The following is a 24,471-nucleotide window of genomic DNA, read 5'->3' as shown; positions in this document are numbered from 1 at the left end:
TCAGTAACCCTGTAAAAATTTAGGAAAAACATACCCAAGTACTGTAAAACCATGCTCGTATTATCTCTTACAGAAATTACTCAGAAGACATCACTGTTTCTGTTTAACCAAAAAGATCGCTTCATTTGCTAAAGATCTCCCTAGATTATATGAACTTGATTATTTAAAAATTTGGGGTTAGCATTATCTTCTAAGAATATCTGAAGCACTTAAAGTTCAGTTTCTTTAATTCCTGGGTTTTAGGGATAATTAATTTATATAAGCACTTATTTATCCTAAAACCAATTTGAACAAAGTTCCTTTAAGGAATTTTATGTTATTTCAGTAATACTATATGGAGGTTAAAAATACCACACATACAGCACATATACATAAACATTTTGCAAAACACAATAAAAAGACATACATTTTAGCCATGCGTTGAACAAATTGACCCTACAAATACAAAAAGACAAAACACACAAAAAAGCAAAGCTCACTAACTTATGTTAATGTGCTGGCTTTTTGTTTTTGTCTTGGCAGATGGTGGGTCTCCATTGACCTCTCAAATTTTGAGTGAGAAATCCCAAGGGCAAATTGTAGTTAGGTAGTCTAAGGTTTGGCTGCGTTAAAGCCTCTTTTGATTGGATGAAGGCCAATTTATGTTGCTCTTGTCATTGTAAATGTTTGGGAGTTGAGGTTTTAGTTTATTTACAAAGAGGAAAAGCCAATTGGGTGAAGTTTGAGGCTCACTAGCAACTGTAATCAGTAGGTCTCAAAAATGTTTTCATGGGGACAATTTAGGTAAAAGCTTGGAAGGGTCCATTTGTATTTTTAGAGGGTCAGAATTTTTGATGTGCCCCACATCAATGGCAGGGAATTCAGAATTAGCTAGCAATTTCTTTCTAGAAGCGGGGTCTAACTGGGCTGGTATCATGCATACAGGCACTGGGTGAATTGGAATGTCTAATTTCATTTTTTCAGGTGTGATATCTAATTTATAATTCTATTTTGTAAGAAGAACTCTCCCTAAAAGGTTTGCTGGAGATGTCTCACAAAGTAAAAGTAATGTTTATCATTTAGTGGCCCCATTGCTGTGGTAAGAAGCTTGGACAATGGGCAATTCAAAAAGACACTGAAATAGTTGATATAATTTCTTCCACAATTTGGTTTGATTTTTCTTGGTTTCCAGGAAATCCTTTTAAATGGGATGAAGTTCAGCCCTTGCCCAGTGTGCTTATTTTAGAAGATGGTCCAGTTTTTAGAAACAACCTATTACAGGTTCTGGGAGTTGAGGTGGAAAGGGGAGTAGGTGAAAGGGGCCTGTGGGCGTATAAGGTGGAGCAGTAGGACTAGCATCAAGTTTTTATAGTTTTTCTTCTGTGAACTTTAAGGAGTCTTTTAAAGAGGCTATTTTAGAGTCATTTTGTCTCTTAGAAACTTCTGAATAATTGAAAAATGTTCCCTATTCCTTCTGTGGAATTTGGGAGCCTCTCTTTTCAAGTGCACCACTCAGGTGCATTATTTTAGCTAGGTCAAATGTTTCCCAAAGTGGCCACTGCAAACTCAAGTCATTGCTGGTGAGATTTACCCATTTATTCAAAAACAAACATGAACTAGGCCTGTGGTGAGAAAATATGTATGCAACAAATGTCTTTGTTGAAGAAGAAAAGAGAGATTTAAGTTTAAATTGAGAAGAGCCCATGTTCAATCAAATGTTCTTAAAATGAAAATATTATAGGGGTCCTGCCAAAAGAAATATGGCCCAAGGTATAGTAGAATCTCTGTGCCACATATATACACAGAAAGAGGTACTCACCAAGGAGACATCTGAACCAGAATAAAACCAAAGCCAAACCAAGATTGAGAATAAACATGAAGAGCTCAATGCAAAGAAAGCAGAACTCAGAACCAAGGGTCACTTACATCTTGTTCTCTGTGGTCAATGAAAGAGCTGCAGATGCAAAGGGTCCTGTGGGTCCAACACCTGGTCACTCATCAGCCATGGTGATGACTGGGGGGGGGGGGGGGCTTTCTCCAGATCCCACTTCTGACACCAGAAACTGCCAAAAGAAACTAAGACACCAATAATAATTAATAGTCAACAAAATAGGTTTGTAGAAAGAGAAATTATTTGAGCAGGGGGATCTCAAATCAAAATAAGAATCTCAAATGGTTAGCAAGTTACATTGACTTATAAAGGAAATAGGGTATTTCCAAAGGGGACGTTACAGTAACTGGTTGCATCTAAGTTCCTTATTACAAAGAAGGGTCTTACAAAGCAGATAATGATCATAGATTGGTTATTATAGCACAGTTTTCTATTTCTGATAGGTTACCTCTTCTGGACCAAAACCAGCTTATTTTTGTTATTGCTTAAACTGCAACTTTCACAGAGTACATTCCATTTTTTCAGAAAGCCCCACTTTTATTTTTAACTCTTTAGAAAGTTCCTGCCACTTCTCAGAAAAAGGTGTTTGCTTCCAGCAACACCAATTTATTTTACTTAATAAAAGCAATATTTATATTACATTTTTCCTGTGCCTGAAATTATTGCCAATTTCTCAAATTAAAAGAAAAGAACAACTCTTTATAAATAACTGTCTTTGAGTTTTGGAGAGTTGGGAATTTTTGATATAATTAAAAAGGATTATGATATGATATCAGCAAAAATACACATAATAAATATTGAGATATTATGATTTTTCTTATAGACTGAACACATTTTAATTTTCTTTTCAAATTGCTAAAGATGATAGTTATGAAAAGGGGCATTACTGGCCATTAGGGAAATTTTAGAAATTTATGAAGGATATCTTTTTTTAATATCAATGATGTGTGCTAAGACATTTAGTGAGTGGGAGCTAGGTATACTAAATGTCTTGCAAATACACCAGGTTGCCCTTTAAAACTTGCAAATGTCTAACTAGACATTTAGGTGCAAGAATCAACAGCATGGTTTAAATTCTACTCCAATTGTGCATATCATTTTAACAAAATTACAATCCTTTTATTTCTTAAAATTATTAAAGTTAGGACATTATATTTATTTTTATGTAATTTTATTGTGATATATCCACACACTGTACGATCCATCCAAAACATACAATCAATGTCTACATTATCATCACGTTTGTGCATTCATCGCCATGATCATTTTTAGAACATTTGCATTACTCCAGAAAAAGAAATGAAAAGGAAAAAGAAGATCCCAAACATCCCATACCCCTTACCTCTCCCTCTTATTGACCACTAGTCATTGCACTCTACCCAATTTTAAGACTTAAACAATAGAGGTATGCTAACTAAGCAGTGTAGTATTGTCAGAGATAGATAGATAGATAGATAGATAGATAGATAGATAGATAGACAGACAGACAGATCAATTGATCCATGGAACAGAACACAATATTCAGAAGCAGATCCATACATACAGAGGCAACTGACTAATTTTTTATATTGATTTTTAAAATTACATTGTTCTTGTTTGCTAATGCTGCTGTTATGCAAAGTACCAGAAATGGATTGGCTTTTATAAAGGGGATTTATTAGGTTACAAATTTACAGTTCTGAGGCCATAAAAGTGTCCAAACTAAGGCATCAACAAGAGGATACCTTCACTGAAGAACAGCTGATGGCATCTGGAACACCCCTGTCAGCTGGGAAGACATGTGGCTGGTGTCTGCTGTTCCTTTGCTCCTGGGTTGTGCTTCAAAATGGCTTTCCCCAAAATGTCTCTGGGTCTCTCTTAGTTTCTCTGGAGCAAACTCTGGGCTAGCATCTCCAAATATCTTCAAGCATCTCTAAGTGACAGTGTTAGTGTCAGCTTTTAGTTTCTCTCCAAAATGTCCCTCTCAGCTGCTCTCTTAAATAGTGCAGTGAACTAATCAAGACCTACCCTGAATGGGCAGATCCACAGCTCCATGGAAATAATCTAATCAGATTTGTCACCCACAGTTGGGTGAGTCACATCTCCATGGAAACACTCAATCAAAATGTTCCACCCAACAACATTGGGTTAAAAGATCATGACTCTTCTGGGGTCCACAATATATCCAAACTGGCACATACATTATGGGTAGTTTTTCATCTAATTTCCAAAAAGTAAAGAGTATATTGTAAAATGTTTGTTACAAAAAGAGGATGCTTATCTCATAGAGCTGAAAAGCACAAGGTAAGGAAATGAAGGCATTATAAGGCAGAAAGGCATAAGACCAAATCTTTGAGATGCTTAAACTATAAAGTGTCCAAACAAGTGCTATCATGACAACTTTTGAGGGACGAGAGCTGCTGATGTCATGTTTTAGCGCCCAGGTTCATTTTAACACTTTAACCTTCTTAGCTCTCTTAGTGAACCAGGAAGGTAAATGTTGATTGCATTGATATTGTCAGTAGCTTCCAGGAGTACCATTTAGGACAATTCAGGAAAAAGTTTTCATTGATATGTGTCTATGCCAGCTTTTCCTTGTCTGTTGTGGTAGAGGTGGTTGGTTGTTTTGTGTCCTCTTTGGCCCCTCGTGAGAATTATTCATGACATTTTCTAATGAAATGCTCTAAAGTTAAAGCAACATCTAAGAAAGTCAGCCAAGAAATCCTGTCTTAACAGCTCTAACTTTGAAGTATTTACATTCCTTTGTATTTTAGCCCATCTGGACTATATGACTGAAGTCTTGCCCAAATACGTGACCTCTGAATATGCTTCAAATACTTAGTGGGCCAATTTGAATAAATGTTCATGGTCATCAAAGAACCCTTTATTTAGCAAATGGTCAAAATGAAGGCATATGTAACAAGACCTGGTGTGATTCTTCCCATCTTCTTGATAATTTCATCAACTGCATAATTACACAGCTTAAAATAAACTCACCTTTGTGTTCTTTTTATTTATTAAATAAACATTTACATCCAGTTATATACTGCAGAATTATCTTCAAAGAACATTATCAGTTATCAGTTCTATTTTCACTGAAGTCAAAGAATCAACTCAGATGAGATATAACTCAAGAAAAAGCATCTTATTAAATCCCTAAATTGAATAGCACAATAAAATTGTTTCTCAACAGTAGCTTAATAGTAATTTTTCTACCAAAAAAAAAAAAAATGCATGTACCTGTGAAGTGTTCAAAGTTATCTCCACATCATAAAACATAAAAAGTATTTCAAATATGCTTTTGCTCTAGAAAGAACATAGTTAATCACATTAATGTAAACAAAAAACCAAGAAATTTAAATGCATGTGGCATTTTCTATGGATGCCATTTACTGTTATTCAGATTATATAGATAAATTAACTCATTTAATTCTCATAACCCTATGAAGTGACTATCCCATTTTACAGACTAAGAATATGGCCAAGTAAATTGCCCTAAGTCACATGGTAATGTAGCATTTCTTTACATATGACTTTGGAATATATTAAAATAAAATTCTATTGAGTGAGAAGATCAGGTATACTGATGAAAATTCAGAATTATAGATCTGCAATTGTTAAGAATCTTGTAGTAAGTACTGGAAAATGGAGCTAAATTAAGCAAAAAAGCCTTTGAGGCTCTAGGACTGTCTCACAGACCCTAAGGGTAGGATGATGGTCAGAGCTGTAGAATGACCAGAATCAAGAATAGGAAAGCTGCCTGGAACCCCATGGGATTTTTTCTCTGCCTCTCATATTTGCCTGTTTCTACTTGGTCATGATTTTCCTCTTTTTCTCTCTGCTTCCCAGTTGACACGACCAATCCATGGCTTTCAACCTGATTTGTTATAGTTCCAGTCACAAGAAACAATTAAAATTCTCAGTCCAAATTCCATAATGGTCCAGATTGGGTGAAGGTGCCACCTCTGATTCAGTCAACTGTGTGTAGCCACATAGCACCAGGAAGACTTCTGGGAGCCATTCTTGTGACCTTGTGGGATAATAATTTCCAGAGTTTCAGAGAGACCTTAAAATAGGTATCTGCCTCAACAATGATGCAGTTAAGATGTCAAATATTCAAGCCAAAGACTTGTTATTTGCTCTGTACAGGTCTTCCTATGCTTATCTGTAATTTCATGGGCATGGGATCAGTTCAATGTATCTGGGTCAAATTGTCTGGCTTTCAGGTCAGAAACTACATTTGATCAGCTTATCTATAGTATTTCAGATTCTAGAAAACTAACCTTAAACTTAGCTCAGAAGAGACAGCTAAGAAAAAACTTCAACCGCAGTTTGATACAGTGAAAAATAGGCCCGAATCAAAAATCATGACTGATCCTAAAATAAAACACCTCTAAGGAGATCAAATTATAGATCAGTTCCTTCTTAAGAACAAGCACAGTCACATCGGATCATCATTGCCTGGTAAATTGTCCTTTTCCTCTCTAAGGGAAATGACTTATGTACCTAATAAATAGACCAGACTTCTAGGATCAGGGAGAAGTCTCCACTAGATAGTGTAAGGGAAATACTAAAAATTCATATTTTTCTTCCCTTGTTTGCAGTCCGTCTTCTCTGAGTAACAACTGCTTCATTCCAGACCTAAGGACACTATTTTTCTTCTATCAGAGTATTTCCTTGGCTTCTTCAGCAAAATATTTGCAAACTTCTCATGATATCAAATAATTATTAAAAGGGCTCCTCCTGGGACATCTTCGCCGAGAGTCGCTGGGGTTTCCAGCTTCAACAGTGCTTCTGCGGCACCCGGCGCTCGCCCTCCGTGGGCCCGCCACTCTTCGCAGCCCTCCGCCACCGCCCCAGCTGCCGCTCAGCCGCCTCCACCTCTCCTCGGCCGCCACCGTGACGACCACGCCCCCATCGCAGGTGCACCAGAACCACAACCAGGACTCGGAAGCCGCCGTCAACTGCCAGATCAACCTGGAGCTCTATGCCTTTTTCGTCTACCTGTTGATGTCCTACTACTTTGACCGTGATGATGTGGCTTTAAAGAACTTGACCAAATGTTTTCTTCAGCAAACTCATGAGGAGAGGGAACATGCTGAGAAACTTATGAAGCTGCAAAACCAATGCTGTGGCCAAATCTTCCTTCAGGATATCAAGAAACCAGAATGAGACGTATGGGAGAGTGAGCTGAATGCAATGGAGTGTGCATTATACTTGGACAAAAAAGGTGACTCAGTCACTACTGGAACTGCACAAACTAACCACTGTCAAAAAAGACCCCCACTTGTGTGACTTCATTGAGACCATTACCTGAATGAGCAGGTAAAGTCCATCAAAGAATTGGATGACTACATAACCAACTTGCACAGGATGGGGGCCCGGGATTCTGGCTTGGCAGAGTATCTCTTTGACAAGCACACTCCAGGAAACAGTGATGATGAGAGCTAAGCCTTACACCATCTTTCCCAGAGCCACAGGATGACTTCCGTGGTCACCAAGGCAGTTACATGTATGTTAGGTTTACCTTTACCTTTACTATAAGTTGTACCAACATCCACCAAGTTCTTTCATTTGTACCATTCCTTCAAATAAAGCAATTTGGTACCAAAGGGGGGGGGGATCCTCTTATCTTCTTTATTCTGATTTTTTTTAGTTTTGCCATCAGAAAGTTACCTTTCATGATGAGTGTGTGTGCCAGTGCATGTATATGTATGAAATATGGGCTTCAGCTTGATGTACTATAAATAAAGTTCTAAGTAAGAGATGGAGCCAAAAGTCAGGAACTGGATGGGAACAGAATCATAGTGCAAGAAAAACTATAGCAACGAATGAAGGTGGTTCAGCATGTCTGTTGCAAATACAACTATTATCAGAGTTGTCATATAATGTGCAAATTGGTATCTCTGAATGTGTCATCCTGGATGATAATACAAGGTCAATGTTTACCTTTGTGAATACAGCATAGGATGGGACCCAACCAGTTGGATTATTGGGAAGCAATAATACACAACCTACTAAAATAATTGCTTTTGGTTCTATGAGTGGTGTATACTACACAGCTCTAGGAAACAGTTTACCTGTTAGTCTTAATAAATCTGTATATTTATTACAAATCTATGGCAGATAAAAATGTATCTTGAGGAAGGGATGCCTTTTACACATAATGTTCCTATATGGACTAAAGTAGTACCAACTATCATTTTTGTATAGGTAGAATGCAAATAAGATTAAAGTTTACAAAGGAAACATGATATTGTTAACCTCTGATCAATATTAACAACTGTATTTTTCAAGACAGAGAATATATTATGTGCTGGGGAAGAAATCAGGCATTTCATCTTTGAGCCATGGTTCACAACCAATGCAGATCACAACCAGTTATCCACCTAGCTGTGGTAATCAGCACTTGACAGTTCATGATTTTGATTAAATAAATTCTAAGCCCACAATCTGATTCACAGTAACTAAAATTCCTATTCTCATAAAATGTTCCTTTCTCAGAACTTGATTCAAAATTCTAAAGAAACCTTCCACATTTTCACGCCTTCCCTCCCTCCCTCTCTATCTCTCTTTGAGATAAATTACATAGCCTATGAGCTTTACAATCTGTTTGCATATCCTTACAGTATGTAATTTGTGTGGTAGAGAGAGACTAAGAAGAGAGAAAGAGAAATCACATGAGTAAGTATTAGCAATTGGGCTTGAGATGTTGAGTAAAGGAGGCAGAGGTTGCCTCTGTTAACAGTGCTTTAACAACATGGTTGCTGTAGCCCCTTTAGTGGGTGACTAACCCAGTGGTTTATTTTATAATTTGAAAGCTAATCTAGAGGTGAAAGAAAACTCCTTCTGTCTTGTCAAAGCTGTGAGGCCTGGACATGCGCATATTCACAAGGGAGGCACACAGCAGGTGTGAGAGCTTGGGGCCATTGCTGCTGGCTGTTGATTACTCTCTGTGTAATTTGAAAAGCTTTCTATTCCCACAGCTTTATGTAATATATCAACATTAATGGATTCATAATCATTATCCAGCCTATTGGAGGTTTGGCCACTGTGACAGATGTCTTCTCAATCTCATGTTGCAGGCTCTAGGTTTTTTCTCCCTCCCTCAGAAGACTATCTTACATATAAATCTAACTTTAATGTATCTGATACGATGTTTAAAATCCAATGGTGATATTAACCATCAATCTCTAACTTCAAATGAAGAGTTCATTAACCATAATGAGACAAACACACTAGCACTCAGCAAACTTTACCCCCACTAGAGTTTATGGCAAAGATTACAGTTAAACTTTGGGGTATACTTTTAATTTTAATATTTGGAATGACCTATTTTTATACATTTAGAGCCATTATTTTGTCTTAGAGTCTCTCCAGCACTGGATGGAAAATTTGGAGGGATAACCCTCAAATATCTCTACCAGGTCCACCAGGTCTGAGACAAAAAGTACTGCTTTGGTAGTCTGAGACAAAAAGTACTGCTTTGGTACAATTGGTACATTTACAATTCTTTGAAAACGAAACCCCATGCATACTCAACACCATATTTTTCATCTCTTATCCCATAGACTTCTGGTTAATATATAAGAAAGGAACAGTCATATCTCCCTCTGCTTTTATTTCAGTTTCTTAATGAATTCTTGAGAATAAGACATACATATACTTACTGTAAAAATTCATACTACTAACTGGGCTTGAAGAAATGTCTTCATACTTCTGATTTGCTTTTATCTTTGTGATTCCTTTCGCTTTCAATAAAATTGTTATTCCTATTTTTATGTACTTGCCACATGGTTTGTTTCATCTGATTGCTATCTCTATTTTCATTTTCATTGTGTTTTGATATATTTCAATAATTGCTTATTCTGAATAATTTTGAGAATCTTAGAAATGGGCATGGATAATAATAATAATAAGTTATCTGTATTACAGAGAGAGCAAGAGAGGAGGTTCTAGCTTTCCGCAGAAAACAGGTCTTTTGCAGATGAAGTTTTTTTTTGCCATTTTTGGTTTATCATCAGAACACCAAGAAAACTCAGGTTAAGAGCTTTAAAAAAATCTATCTATCTCAGTTGAGTTTGAATGCCTTTTGAAGAGTTTACAACATTTCTTCTCCATTAGCATGTTTTCTTGTTGCTCTGGCAGTAACTGGGAGGCAAGCTAGAAAGAACTGTGGAAAATATATACCTGGTATGGATGAATCTGAGATTGCCACAAGCAGTTTCATTTTCTAGCATCTGAGATCAATTTCTTATTATGACATTGAATAAAAACCTGTTAAGGCATTGCTTGGAAGCTATAAAGCTGCCTTTTCTACCAAGCATATTTTCCATTGACTTTCATTTATCCTTTACCCCATTAGGAAGTATATTTAGTTGCATTAAAACTAATTTATTGAATGACTTTGGAAATATGCCAAAATATTAAGATTGTCTTTTGTATGTATCAAAAAAGGTCTTGGGTCTACTTGGAAAGCTGGCAGCATCTGCTTTATTAGAAGACCCAGAGACATCAGCAGACAGAGAAACAGAAAAGCATTTCCCTTCAATAGATCAAAGGTAATTTGCCTAGTGGTTAAGGCCATGGGCTCTGAAAATGATACCACCTGGTTGCAAATATCAGCTTCTTCATTTAAACCCCATGTTACTTTGGGCAATGTACTTAATAGCTGCAAGTTTTGGTTTATTCATCTGTGCAGTGGACATAATAAGAGTATGTAGCGTTGACGTGTGTGTTTAATGCAGAGTGCTTGAACAGTAAAGCACCAAATACAGTAAGCATGCACAGCTTCTTAAAAAGAGTCACATTTGATCCATTAGGAGCCCATATTAACTCCACTTTCCCTGAGGGTAGAGGAGGGTTATTTTTCATTTGAAAGAATGCTCCAACAATAGAACTGTCCAAAAAATGAAACCTTAAGCTCAATCACCAAAAAGACTTCCATGAAGCCTCATTGGCTCCTCACCATGGATAACGAGAGATGAAACCTAAAAATCGGATAAGCTGCTTTCCAGATGACCAGGGAAACCTTGTAACTGGAAGATTTGATGATTTTCCCCAAGTTTTGATATTGCTGGAGGGGGAAGTTGGATGACTGCTGGGAGGAATAGACAAATAGGAGGAAATATTTGTTAGCAAATTCTTAAAGAAAATGAACTCCAGCTGTTATATTTCTTTCTCCACTGGGAATCCCAACAAAACAGAGAGGGTTAGTTCTGTGACAGCAAGTTTGAAAACGTATCTCATAGGATTTTGAGTTCTACCATATTTGTTAAAATCTAGCCATTGTGAGATCCTTTTTATTATTTGAAAGGAAACAATCTTGATCCTAGTTCATTATTGTGCAGGCCAATCCTCAGGCCACAGAGAGTCAATCTGCAGTTGAATGAATGCCTGGAGTCCCAGATCCCATAATCTCTTTCTCTTTTTCTTTTTGTATTGATCTACCCTTTCTACAAGGTGCAGATTTCATCCTGCTTCAATATTTTGAAATCACAGTTCCTTCCTGAAAGGAATATGTTAGATCTTTATACTGTTCTAAAAGGCCCAGCTTCAAAACAAGCAAATGTCTCACTGGTAACATTGAGTTGATTGCCTCTTCCAAGCAAAATTTTAATACCTGAGTATTATTTACAAAAAAACAACAACAACAACAAAAAAAAAAAAAAAAAAAAAGAAGAGAAGAAAAAACCAAAGCTTTCTTGTGCAACAGTGAAGATACGAAGGAGCAAAAGGCAAGAAAGAAACATGCTCTGCAACCGTTTGATTAGAGATAGTAGAAAGAGAACTTCCAGAAGGTTATGTTTCACTCTGAGACTACAGGATTCTGTGACTCTTTTCAACTATACAGAAAAACACAAAACATAATCTTTTTTCTTCTAAAGCCAGGACCTTCTGTTTAATCAGACTGCAGTTTACCCAAACACCAGTTAGTAGATATGGGATCAATGCTCCGGTCAAATTTTAAGGGGCCTTTTGGATCATCCATGAGTCTATATTATAAAGAAAGAGAGATAAAGAGAAGAGAAAAGGAGAAAAAATATGAAAATTAAAGAAAAGGAAAGGGTAATAATAATTTTTTTAAACTGTCATGAATAAATGCAGCCTCAGTCAAAAGTGCAGAAAATTAACCCTGCTATATTTTAAGGTGATTTCTATGTTACACATGATTTTGGTGTACTATTCAGCACTATTCTTTTTTCTCTACATTATACTGCAATGATAATTTTTAAAGGAAGGAAATCTCTTCATTTTTTTTCCATTTTAGATTAAATAATTCAGTGTAATGCCTCAAAAAGTTAGTCTAATCTCACATGACCTCTAAGGTCTTCTTGATCTCAACTCTTCAAGATGCTAGGAGTCTTGAAATGCTAAATATGCAACCTCAAATCTGCCATGACCAAGTCGATTTCAGATTTCCATTCTTACCAAGCCTGTGGAGTAGATGGATACGGGCTTCATAGAGTGGTTTATAATTTATCTGGTTGTCTTTCTGTGCTTAATCCGTCTGTAGGAGTGACAGCTTGACATAATCACTAGCTTCAAATAAGTAATTCCATTCACTATCAGTTTTTAATTTTATTTCCTCATTCCTTTATTGACGCATTAAAATGCTGGTTAATCTGAGGAGCCCAGGCAAGTCCAGGGTTGTCAGTATTAATTTCACACTACTGCATCTTCATGTTTAGTCCTATACAGTAATTAAAGAAAATCATTATGAAGTTGAAATTAAGCTGGAAGTATAATCCTTGGTTTTATTTTGCTTGAGCCAATAGATGATTCATAGCAATCTTTATTTTCTTCACATAGTCAAGATCTTCCTTGTCTAGTAAAAATATTTAGTCTCATGCATTTTTTGTTAATGCCTTTTTTTATTTTATAATGTGAAAACTTCTCACACCCCCAACAAAAACAACAATAACAAAAAAATCTATCCTATAGACAGATGGGAGTAATTATTTTAGATTTGCTAAGAAGACTAAAATTTGCTAAAAGCAGAGTTTCTCAAAGTGTGGTCCCCAGGGAAGCAGAATCAAAATTACTTGGGGTTTTGTTAAAAGGCAAGTTCTACCAAATAAGAAATGCTAGGGATGGGGCCCAGCAATTTGTGTTTTAACAAGACATCTAAGTGATTCTGATGCATGCCGTATTTGAGAACCACTATTTTAGAAGTTTTTAAAGCATTTCTCACCCTTGCATAAGCCTGCAGGGTGGCATCATTAACTCTATTTTCAAAATGAAAAATGGAGGCTCCAAATGGTTCAGTAACATGCTGAATTTCAATAACTGGCAAGTTGTAGAGCCAGGATTCAAACTGGAATTTTGCAGTGTTCTTTCCACCACCTTAATGCATTTCAGAAATATTTCAAAGCAAATATCATGTGGATTCCCAATGTATAAATAAGGTAACATACATACATACACACACACACACACACACAATGTCACCTACTCCCATGGGGGACATTCAACTGTCTGTTGGTGAATTCTTCAAACCATAATACACAGGCTCCTCTTTAGACTATGTGCAGACAGGTAAAGGTTTTGAATGTCATACTAAAGAATTTGAGCTTTACCTATAAATGAGTGGATTCTGCCCTTCTAGGCCATGGATTCTTTACCTAAGGGTGCACTAAATTCAGCATAACTTGATGTCCTCATGAGTTTTCTCAAGCAACAGAAATTAAAAGTTCAACTACAAGCACACAGGCATCTACAGAATTTTTTTATGTGGAAGGTAAATTCATACCTAGAATTTGATACTTAGATCTATTTTCTTGTTTCCCTTTATCTTATTCACCATCATTCTCTCCTTCCGTCCAAAATCATCACTTAATTTGCCTTGACTATTGAAATAACTAGGGTAACCATATAATTTATCATCCAAATGAGACTCATTGGGGAGTGACAGAAGGCATTCTTAATAATAGCACTAAGATCACTGCCATCAACCAGGGCAGCCTTGGATAAACAGGGACGGATGGTATTCCCTGGCTAACCAGTCCCCCTGCCTTTACTGCCTGTCTTTTCTTACCCAGCACACATATAGTTTGCCTGGTTAATACATAACCCTGTTCATATTTTCTGGCTCAAAGCCCTCCTCATTCCCTGACACTCAAAAAAATCTAAGTTCTTTACTCTGAAATTTAAGATCCTTCACAATCAAACCATAGCTTGCCTTTTCTGGATTTTTATTTCAATCATTTCCTCCAATCAGGACCAGGTTCATAATTTTCAGAGTCCAGTATAAGATGAAAATGCAAAGTTCTTATACAGAAACTGTTAAGAATTTCAATATGGCAGCATCAGAGCATCCAACCAAGCACTGGGCCCTTCTAAGCACAGGGCACTGGGATTGCACAGCCACACACACATGGAGCCCAACCAGACCTCTGACCAAACCAGAGCATTAGATTGGCCCATGACTATCTGGTGCTCTCCCACTTTTGCTCAAGTAATCTCTGGAATGCCTTTTCCCTAATTTCTGTATCAGAAATTCAATTTTTGCTTTAAGGTCTAGCTTAGAAGCTGTTTTCTGTATGAAGTCCTTCCTGATTCTTCTAGTCTGAAATAATCTCTTCATCCTTCAAAACCCCAATCCTATTTTGTTTGCATACTTCTCTTAGGTCAGGTTATGTTTTCTCATATGATTTTAACCATTCTCACCTGGTTCCAGTTCAGTTTGGTTACATAAGCATAACAAGAATTCAAAGAAGGCTTGCTGAATTTGTAAAATTCACTTCCTTTCCAAATACTTAGAATATATTTGCTGATATTATTACTCCCACTCTGAACATACATTTTTCAGCATTGCCTACGCATATTGGTTTGTCCACATTCTAGGCAAAGTCTTCAATATCTTGTTACTACCTAAAATTTCCATTGATTTTGTGCCTTAGGGGAAGGAAAGTGTTATTTGCTGGGCAAATATCAATTGCCAAGTAAGAAATAGGATCATTCACAAAATTTATCCAAATTACTGCTTGAAAAATCCATGTATGAATATACTCATGTTACAAATGAAGAAACTGAGACTCAAAGGGGTAAAGTTACTTGCCCCAAATCAGCCAGTTATTGACAGAGTCAGAATTCAGAACAATAACTGCCTATCTTCTGAGTGCCTCCAACATACAGCATTGCTTTCCCAAGAGAAGCTCATTAAATGATACGTGGCAACCATCTGTCAATTGAGCATTTGGTTTATGAAAAGATAACAGCAAACTGTGAGTGCTAATAACTGAACATGTAGAAAGGAGAAGCCATCTGGCTGAATCTCTCCCCTATCTCTCAGGTAGGGAGATGAGGCATCCTCAGGATATGGTGAGTTCTGAGGCTACACTAGAAAATCTGGTGACCTGGCAGGGATCTAAGGGCACCACACTTAGAATTCCTCTCCTTTCCGAATATGACTTGATGAATTGGAACTTTATGCTGATCTGTAACCTCTAAATAATGTCACTCACGGTGAGTAAATGGAGACATCATAAAACTCCTGAATTTCCACAGCTGACTCTGATGAAAAACATTCCTCTGCTAACTTCTCCAGATAGAAACAAACACTCAAGTCCCCAAGAGGGTCCACATAGGCCCTCCCCTACCCAAGGCCAGCCTCCCAGAGGAAGGGCAGTTTCTTTGCAGAAATCTCAGATCCTGATCACAACATATCCTTCGTTGTTGGGTTCTTGGTGGTGTTAAATATCTTGCCTTTAGACCAGAATTCACAATCCGGATTTGCCTAATAACTGTACAGATCTAAGAACAGCCCTCAGACTCCACATTACATTTGACTTTTAAGAAAGGGCTGATGCCCGGGAGATAGGCATAAAGAAATAATTTTCATAGTGATACGAGGATTACCTTAAGGCAACTACTCTGGATGGAAGTGAGGGTCTGAGGTCCCCAGGAAAATGAGAACAGGTCAGAACCATCCAAGGAAGAGTTATGCTAAACTGACTGATTAGGAACTTCAGTCTCTAAAGCAAGGAGGTCCTTGTGAGCTACACAGTATCCCTGAGAGGAATGGGGCTATTAACTTATATTTCAGAGTCCCACTCCCCACCTTTCTCCTCAGATTCCACATTATCACTTAGCTTATTGTTTCATTTCCAAGGCAGACCACAGGGACAGCAGTATAATCAGTGAAAGACTTATTTCTCTTCTAATTCTGACTCTGATCCATCCTTTAAGACTGAACACCAAAGTCAAATTGAAGTTTTCCTCAATTCCCAAAGAAGAGGATGCAAAGTGACATAGTAGAAAAGATCATGGGTTTTGGATCCAGTTGAAACACTGGCTCTTTGATCTACTTGCTGGAGACCTTGGGCACAGAATTTAACTTCTCTGAGCCTCAGATTTCTCCAATGATGATACACACCCAATCAGATGTGTATGTGATGGAGCTTGGCTAATAAATGTTCCCTTTCCTTCTTTGCATCACCACTATAAAGTACCATGATTATCACACATCTCTGAATTGAGTTGGCCTTACACTAGGGTTTTGAGCATGTATGACATGGCTCCTCTTCCGTGGTGTGAACTGTTTTACAGGAAGGGGAGATATACATATCTTTAGGCCCAGTGTGCCTTCCATAATGTAGCTGTTCAGTGCATACTTGTTGCAAGGAATTTAATGAAATTAATTTGTATTTATGAAAAAGGAGTGAACTTTACTGCAAAAAGCAAAGCAAATAATCATTAATAATCTATTGCAAGTCCTGATTGCTTGTAAATCTTGTATTTAGCAGTTTCTTGAAAATGGAAATACTGTGTGTGTGCGCGTGCCTAGCTACTTTAGTATCCCAAGACTAAAGAAAGTCAAAATGTAGTCTTCTCTCACCACTTACCCTATAGCAGTGGTTGGCCACACGGGAATGACAATAGTCCAACCCAGAGAGAGGTGTGCCAAAAGTAAGGCCCTAGAGCCAAGTGGTTGACACCCCAAGCTAAGGAGTCAAATCTCAACTTTCTCTCTTACTGACTTTTCCCTTTGAGCAAATTACCTTGGCTCTGGATGCCTTCATTTCCTTAGAAATAAAATGGAGGAAATAACTTCTCTCTCATATCATTATTTTAATGGTTAAATGAGGTAATATCTCTAGATCACTTAGCTCACTCAATATAACTATTATGATTAATTTGTACTCATAATAGGTAAAGAACCCAGGTTACAAATGATTATATATACATGTTTGCATGTGCATTTGCAATTGATCCATTGTGTTCAGATAATCTCTATGATAGCAGGACTCTTACATCTCTGTATTGTTTTCAAAGTGGGTCACTTTAATCTATCATAAACAATGAACTCTTTTAGGATAGGTTTTTTTCTCTTAACTCCTTTCCTCCTCCCCACTACAATACCTACTTGAGTAGATTGTCTATCACTAAGTTCTTTTTGTGATAGTGTCTGATTAAATCCAACTTCTTTTTGAATTAATAAAGATGTATAAATTTAATTTTTGAAAAAAATACCACAAGTATTTTCACCAGATTAAAAAAGGACAGAACTTGCTTAATTCCTCTCAAAGCATTTCAAATTCAGAATACTTTTAATTGCAATGTTTATTTAAACATTTGCCTTCTGGGGGTGGCTATCGATGGGAGAATTTTCATTTCATCAAACTTCAAAGGTAGGAGGTTAATAAGGGACCTGAGAGTTCATTTCTTATGGCTTCTTATTTTATAAAACAAGAAATTAAAGCCCAAATCAACCTGCAGAATTGACTCACCAAGGACTCAAGGAATGGCCGTCTGGCTTCTGTACCAGGCTGTATGTAATCTAGGTCTCTGGCCTCACTGCAGTGGAGACCACAGTTAATCTAATGGCTTTAAGTTGACCTCACAGTATTTCTCTCTATGGGGAGAAAAAAACATTAGCATTTACTTTGCCATGCTCTCCCAAAGTCTTCTCTCCTCTCCTGTCCTCTCAAAAGCATACACACACACACTCCCACTTTTACATGCTCAGCCTGGGAACACTTGTAAAGCAGAGTCCATTTGACCACCAGGGGGCGACCCTGAGTACGCACAAGCTGAGAACAAAGCCTTGCCTAAGATTCCCCCTCCTTTCCTTACGGAAACAAAGGTGTGGTTTATTAGAACATGAAAAATATTGCCTTTCAGAAACTGGAATCTTTTTTTAAATGACAGTATGATAGCTGTTCAAACTCATTCTGTTAGCAAAATACATAGTACCCCAAGAATCATATTCAATAGATTTTCATTCATTAGCAGAATTCAATTATTATTTTCCTTCACAATGACTGGATATTTTATGATTTTAAGGAATTATTATTAATCATTTGATGTGATAAATGGTATTGTGGATAGCTGTTTAAAATTCCTTAGCCTTTAGAAATATATTTTAACTATTTATGGATAAAATGAGATGATGTCTGAGATTTGCTTTAAATTACTTCGATAACTAAAAGAAAATAGATGAGAAGCTAGATGAAACAAATGGGGACATGTGCATTGTAGAATGATCCAAACAATGCAAAATGTTTGGATCCAAACAATTCAAAGCATTTCAGATACTATATGTATGCTTATTTATATAATATAACTATTCAAATGACACACAAATGAAAATCTTATGATGATTCTTAGGATGAGATTACAGTTCCTTTTTATTTTCTTCTTTAAATTCTTTCTTTGTTCTACATAGCAAATATGGATAAGTATTATAATCAGAAATTAAAACTACAAGCTCAAAGTGTTCCAAAATTGTAATGTAAGAATTGGGGAACATTAAAAATTGGGTAAAGATGCATATATGTATACATAACTACTGTATCCATTTCCCCCTTGTATGTTATAGAATGCCATCTTGTAGAATAGCTGCTGAAATTTACAATGGGAGAGATGTTTGACAGTATACTACAGGCAGCTTCCTTCTTTCCTCCAACTGTATTATATGCTTTAAGGACTTCTTAAAGCAGTGGTTTTCAACCAGGGAAGATTTAGGCCCCAGGGAACATCTGGAAATATTTGGAGTCATAATTTGTTTGTCATAACTTGGGGGAAGGGTGCTATTGGCATCTAGTGCATAGCAGCCAGGGATACCACTAAAGCATCCTATAGTACACAGGACAGCCCCACAACAAAGAATTTTATGGCTAAAACTAATGCCAAAGTTGAGAAATCTTGTCTTAGAGTTGTGTTATTTCAGAACTGGAAAGAGCCTTAGTTCTATACAATACCTTCATATTTCAGATTAGAATCAAAATCTGGAAATAATTCAGTCTTCCTCAATAAGTACAGAATCAAATACTATGTGCTAATGAATTAGATTTGATTCCATGCAAATCCTGTTGAAAATAGCTCAAGGGAAATATTCTTTCTGAAATTTGTGAATTTTGTGGTGTCTAAGAGCCCACAACTGTGAGGTTTCCAACTGAAGGATGCCAGTGTGGTTGATTTTTGCCTCTCCCTTGCAAAAAGTAAGTGCTTAGCAAATTTGTGTAAACTAATCTAGACAATGTAATTACTCCTTACAATAAGAAACAATTTTTTTCTCTGGAACATGGCTCGAAATTTGTTGTCCCAGATGGACCTGTTGAAAGAGTTTTGTTGGTAAGATGTGTCATGAATGACCATAACCATCTCTAAACATGGGAGATTAATTCAGAGACCAGTTTTCAGCAGTTTTAAATTGAGTTTTCCTTATTTTGCTTCTATACTACTTATCATTCAGATGGCACAGAGCCTCCATAGAGTTATGCAGTACTTGATATTAGAGAAATAATGTATTTCTAGCCATCGGTAATAATGTAATAGTATATTAGGGATCACTTTGTTTCAATACATTAGTGAATTATATGTGCATTTTAAATAGTCTTCCATACTCTCACATAGAAAATCAAGCCCAAGCACACTAAGTGAATCATAGATCTGAGCATGAAGCATCAAGGGCTGCCAATATCACACAAATAGAGATGACCAGGCATTCATGCCCCCTGATGTAGGAACACATTGCCACCCATAATCTGCCCCTCACTCCCCCAAAAAAGGATTGTGTTTCTAATCAAGCCTCTATCCAATTACCAATTTACAGTAAATCTAGACTATGGAAAACACTATGAGTCAAATGACACATCTTCTTTAACAAATAAATTGCAAAGAATTTTTTTAAAAGGAGTGAAAATGGAGGAAAAATGTTTGGATGAAAAAGACTTAAAAGACATATTTTTAAAAAGCAGGCAAAACTAAATTATAGTGTTTAGAGATGCACACTTGGAATGATAAAACTGTGAAGAAATGCAAGAAAGTAATTAAAATATAAGAGAGTGACTTATAGCAAGGAGGTAGAGTGTTGTGATTGGAATAAGGCGACTAGAGGATTTCTTGGGTAACTGTCAATGCTCTGTTTTTGAATCTGGGTGAGGAATGGATTGTAATAATTCATTAAGCTCTATTATTTGTTTTATGCAGTTTTCTGTATCTGTTTTACTTTATAATAAATAATTTTTTATAAAGAGCAAACCACTTATGGTCTAACGTTTACTCAAATATCTCAGGTGATCTCACATACAGAATTGAGAGAATGTCATATAAAAGTCATAGGTGGGGAAGTTAAGTTCCTGTTTGGAAGAATGGAAATGTTTTGGTAGTGGATGGTGGTGATGTAAGCATAACATTGTGAATGTAATTTTCAGCACTGAAATATATATCTGAATGCGATTGAAAGGGGAAATGTTAGATTGTATATATGATAACAGAATATTTTTAAAAAATATTCATGGAACCACAGTACACAGTGAATCTTAAGTTAAAGGTTCTATTAACTATTAACTATAATTCTATTACCTATTAATATAGTGCATGGTTTATAAAAATGTGCTGTCATCAATTGTAACAAATGTGCCACACAAATGCAAGGTGTTAATGATAGGGTGGTATATGGGGATCCTGTATTTTATGCATGATTGTTCTGTTCTGTAAACCCACAACTTCTCTAACAAAGAAAAAGAAAGAAAGAAAGTCATAGGTGGTATCCATGGTGCCCGTTGGTAGACACTGCCTACTCAAATGACACCACACAAGGAGAATTTGAATCAAATGTTCTTAAACCGTACTTTCCTCACACATCCTTTACCTTGTATTTGTGGTCTCTTATCACTTTGACACAAACTGGGAAAAAATGACTTTCTAATGTAAAAAGTAGGTATTCCCGTAATTGTGGTGCTTAATCACTATTTCTATGACAGTTTACTACCATCGAAAACTCATATCTCCAATCCATCATGTGTAATGATAAGTACTACATGTTTAGCAAAATTACATTAGCATTTCATTAAATATACACAGTAAAAGGGTGACATTTCACAAGCCCTAATGACTTGTCATTTGCTGAAATTGGTTAGGTCAGTAACTCTTTTCACATTGCTCATTTGTAGTCAAGTCTCAATTATCCATGGGTAGATTATCCACAGGAGACATTGCATTAAAATTCACATCTACAGCCATCATTTCTTAACTACAGGATGCGAGTCTGGGAGGATGCTTTAGAGAGATGAGAAAATCAGGATACTGAGAGGTTAAATGACTTGCTCAAGGTTGATCATTTGAGAAATGATGAAAGATGGGACTAGAATTCAGGTTTGTCTGATGTTGGAACCAGCGTTTTTACCGCTGCCATCTTTTAATAATATTCTAAAATGTTTTTTTTTCAGTTTTTCAGAGGTTTAACCTGTTTTTAGTGATTTTTTACATCACACATGTTACTTGTGACCCAGGAATACCACCACTATTCTTACTATGTAAGGAAAAATATTGTGCTTCAATGGAAAACTACGCATTGTCTATAGCATACTCTCCCGATACTAGATTCTGATTTTATGGGAGCTACTTTACAACCCTGTAAGCTCTTGAAAAATGATAGCAACACATGAGTTCTACCCAGTGGACATTCTATTTTCCTCCCTCTTCCACCATAGAAGAGGCTTGTTTTACCCCCATTGGTGCATTCATTTCAATATTGCTGATCTATACATTTGTCTGCTCTGTGGGTTCTTGTTTGAATTGATTATAACATCTGTTTGGTGCCTCTTTTGATCACCTCTTATTCACACTGTTGGTGAGGGAGGGATTCCTGTCTTAGGGTTATGGTACTGGCTGAACACAAGACACCAGACACTGGACAGATGAGAGCGACAGCAGTTTATTAGGCACATATGCTCACCATCCAGCGGGAGGAGGACATGACATGCCATGCAGGGTCACATGGGAATCGAGCGAACAACCAGGGGCTGTGGGAGGCAGCCTTTGTATATCAAGAGCATGGGAGAGCACCCTGGTTCATAGGATATGATTGGCTTTGAATAATTTTGTGGACTGTCACATGACTAGCAGGGAAGAGAAACCGACTACTCAGGGATAAGTAGAAACAGCACCTGGTCCCTATGATAAGGAGAGCTGTTTGGTTAGGGGACCTCATCCGTGGATAGGTTGGAGAAAGGAACTTGAGGTAGGCCACTCAAGATCCTCCCAGTTTTCCCCAGATGTTAAAGCATGTAACATGGGCCTTAATTTGAGTTCCCTCCTTGATTACAAACTAAATAAAATCTTTCATATATGTTTATTTTTATAACCAAAGTCATGATTTTACCTTTTTATTTGAAAATTATCTTTTAACAACAGCTACTACTACTAAAATTACTACTATTACTACTACATAAAGACTAATATTATTTAATTAACAAGAGATTTTATGTTATCAAAAGTTCACCATATTCTTCAAACTAGGCTAATATTTTGTTTCCATGAGTTCATCTAATCTGCACAAAAATCTCATGAGGTAAGTAAATGAAGGATCTGGAGAACAGAAAGGTTAACTTGCACACAGTAACACAGCTGTTGTCATGTCTAGACCTTGATGCCCAGTTGTATCTGACTCCAGAACTCATCCTCTTCATCATAACACTATATTGACTGCCAGCACAATGCTACTTAAGCCACATTATTCCCTTGGCTGGGGAATGGATGCAGAAATACAGATCACTTAGAAAGAAGTTGGGAAACTCAAGTTAACCTGATGTTTTGCACCTGTTTATTAGATAACTGTCTATGTTTAACTTGACTTACGTACCTATGGGAAGAGACTAGTACAAGGTCAAGACAAGCAAATTTAATCAATTCAACTCTGCCTGAATTTATTCATTACACTTCCATCATTGTGTTGGAAATTTTATAAACTCTGAGGTATCACAATTCCAAATAATATGATGCAAATGTGTAAGGAAAAAAATTCTCCAAATGGTAATAGGAAAAAGTGTTAAAATATTTGCTATCAGGGTTAATCTGCTTCTAGTTTTCCTCATTACTATGGAAAATTATGATCAGATAATATCACCAAGTCCAATAAAATATAACTAGTTTGAATACAGATGTGCTATTATTTATGCAACAGAAACTTTCAAAAGGATATTTGTAAACATCTTCATGCAATGAAATAATATATAGTCTTCTGAAATTCTTATTTTTCACATTAATCATGCATTTCTTGATTAATAGCTGATTTTTCTGGCCTTTCATCTATGCATTTCTGAATCATATCAAATTTCTCTACCCTCTAGATTTCCATGGCATTGTTTAATACTCTTCTCTTTTGGAACTGATCACATTCCACCTTTATTTATTATCAGGGTCAATTTCCCAGATTCTTTGCTGGTAGTGCCACTAGGATGAGGAGTCCAAAGTGACATGGTGATATGCCATAGCTCCAAGTTCAGTGGAGCCCTTTACATGCCCACTCTTCTGGTTTGCTAAAGCTGCTATTATGAAAAATACCAGAAATAGGGATTTATTAGGTTATAAACTTATAGTTCTAAAGTCAAAAAAAGTGTCCAGACTAAGAGGATACCTTAATTGAAGAAAGGAGGTTGATGGTGTTCAGAACACCAATGTCAGCTGGAAAGGCATGTGGCTGGCATCTGCTGATCTTTTGTTCCTGGGTTGTGGTTTCAAGATGGCTTTCTCCAAAATGTCTCTGGCCTTCTGTCTCTTTTAGCTTCTTCAGGGCTTGTGCATCTAAGCATCTGGGGAATCCTCTCTTAGCTTCTCTGGGGCAAACTCTGGGCTTCATCTCTTAGCTTAGCATCTCACAAACATCTTTCTGCCTGCATCTCCAAGCATCTGGGTCTGTGTCAGCTCTTAGCTTCTCCTGGGGGGAAACTCTGGATTACATATCTTAGCTTCTCTCCAAAATGTCTCTCTCAGCTTCTCTGAGACCATTCTCTCTGTGAGCCCTCTTAAAGGACTCCAGTGATCTAATTAAGACCCACCCAGAATGGGCAGGGCCACACCTCCAATCAAAAGGTCTCACGTACAGATGGGTGGGTCACATCTCCATGGAAACAACTTAATTAAAATGTCCCACCCGAATCAAAAGACTAATAAGTCTGCCTCCACAAGATTGCATTAAAGATCATGGCTTTCGTGGGGAGCATAATAGATTCAAACCAGCACACTCACTAATGGAAATATTCCTCCATTGAGAATTAGGACCTCTAATCTGGAAGAAATTGAGGTTGAGATGATGGGAAACATAAGTCCACAGGTGAGTTGGTCATTAAGAATGGTGGTGAGAAAGGCTAATTCCACTTCCATTACTTGATTTC

General features: G+C 36.9%; 1 pseudogene; it reads left to right on the top strand.

Annotated features, from left to right (window-relative positions):
- LOC119542604 overlaps positions 1-7,166 on the top strand; it is a 33,321-nt pseudogene extending 26,155 nt beyond the window's left edge.
- Positions 7,167-24,471: the final 17,305 nt, after the last annotated feature.

Source organism: Choloepus didactylus, chromosome 8 (genome assembly GCF_015220235.1).
Source record: "Choloepus didactylus isolate mChoDid1 chromosome 8, mChoDid1.pri, whole genome shotgun sequence".
Classification (NCBI taxonomy): domain Eukaryota; kingdom Metazoa; phylum Chordata; class Mammalia; order Pilosa; family Megalonychidae; genus Choloepus; species Choloepus didactylus.
The sequence above is the reverse complement of the archived record's forward strand: the minus strand, read 5'-3'. Positions and strand labels throughout refer to the sequence as shown.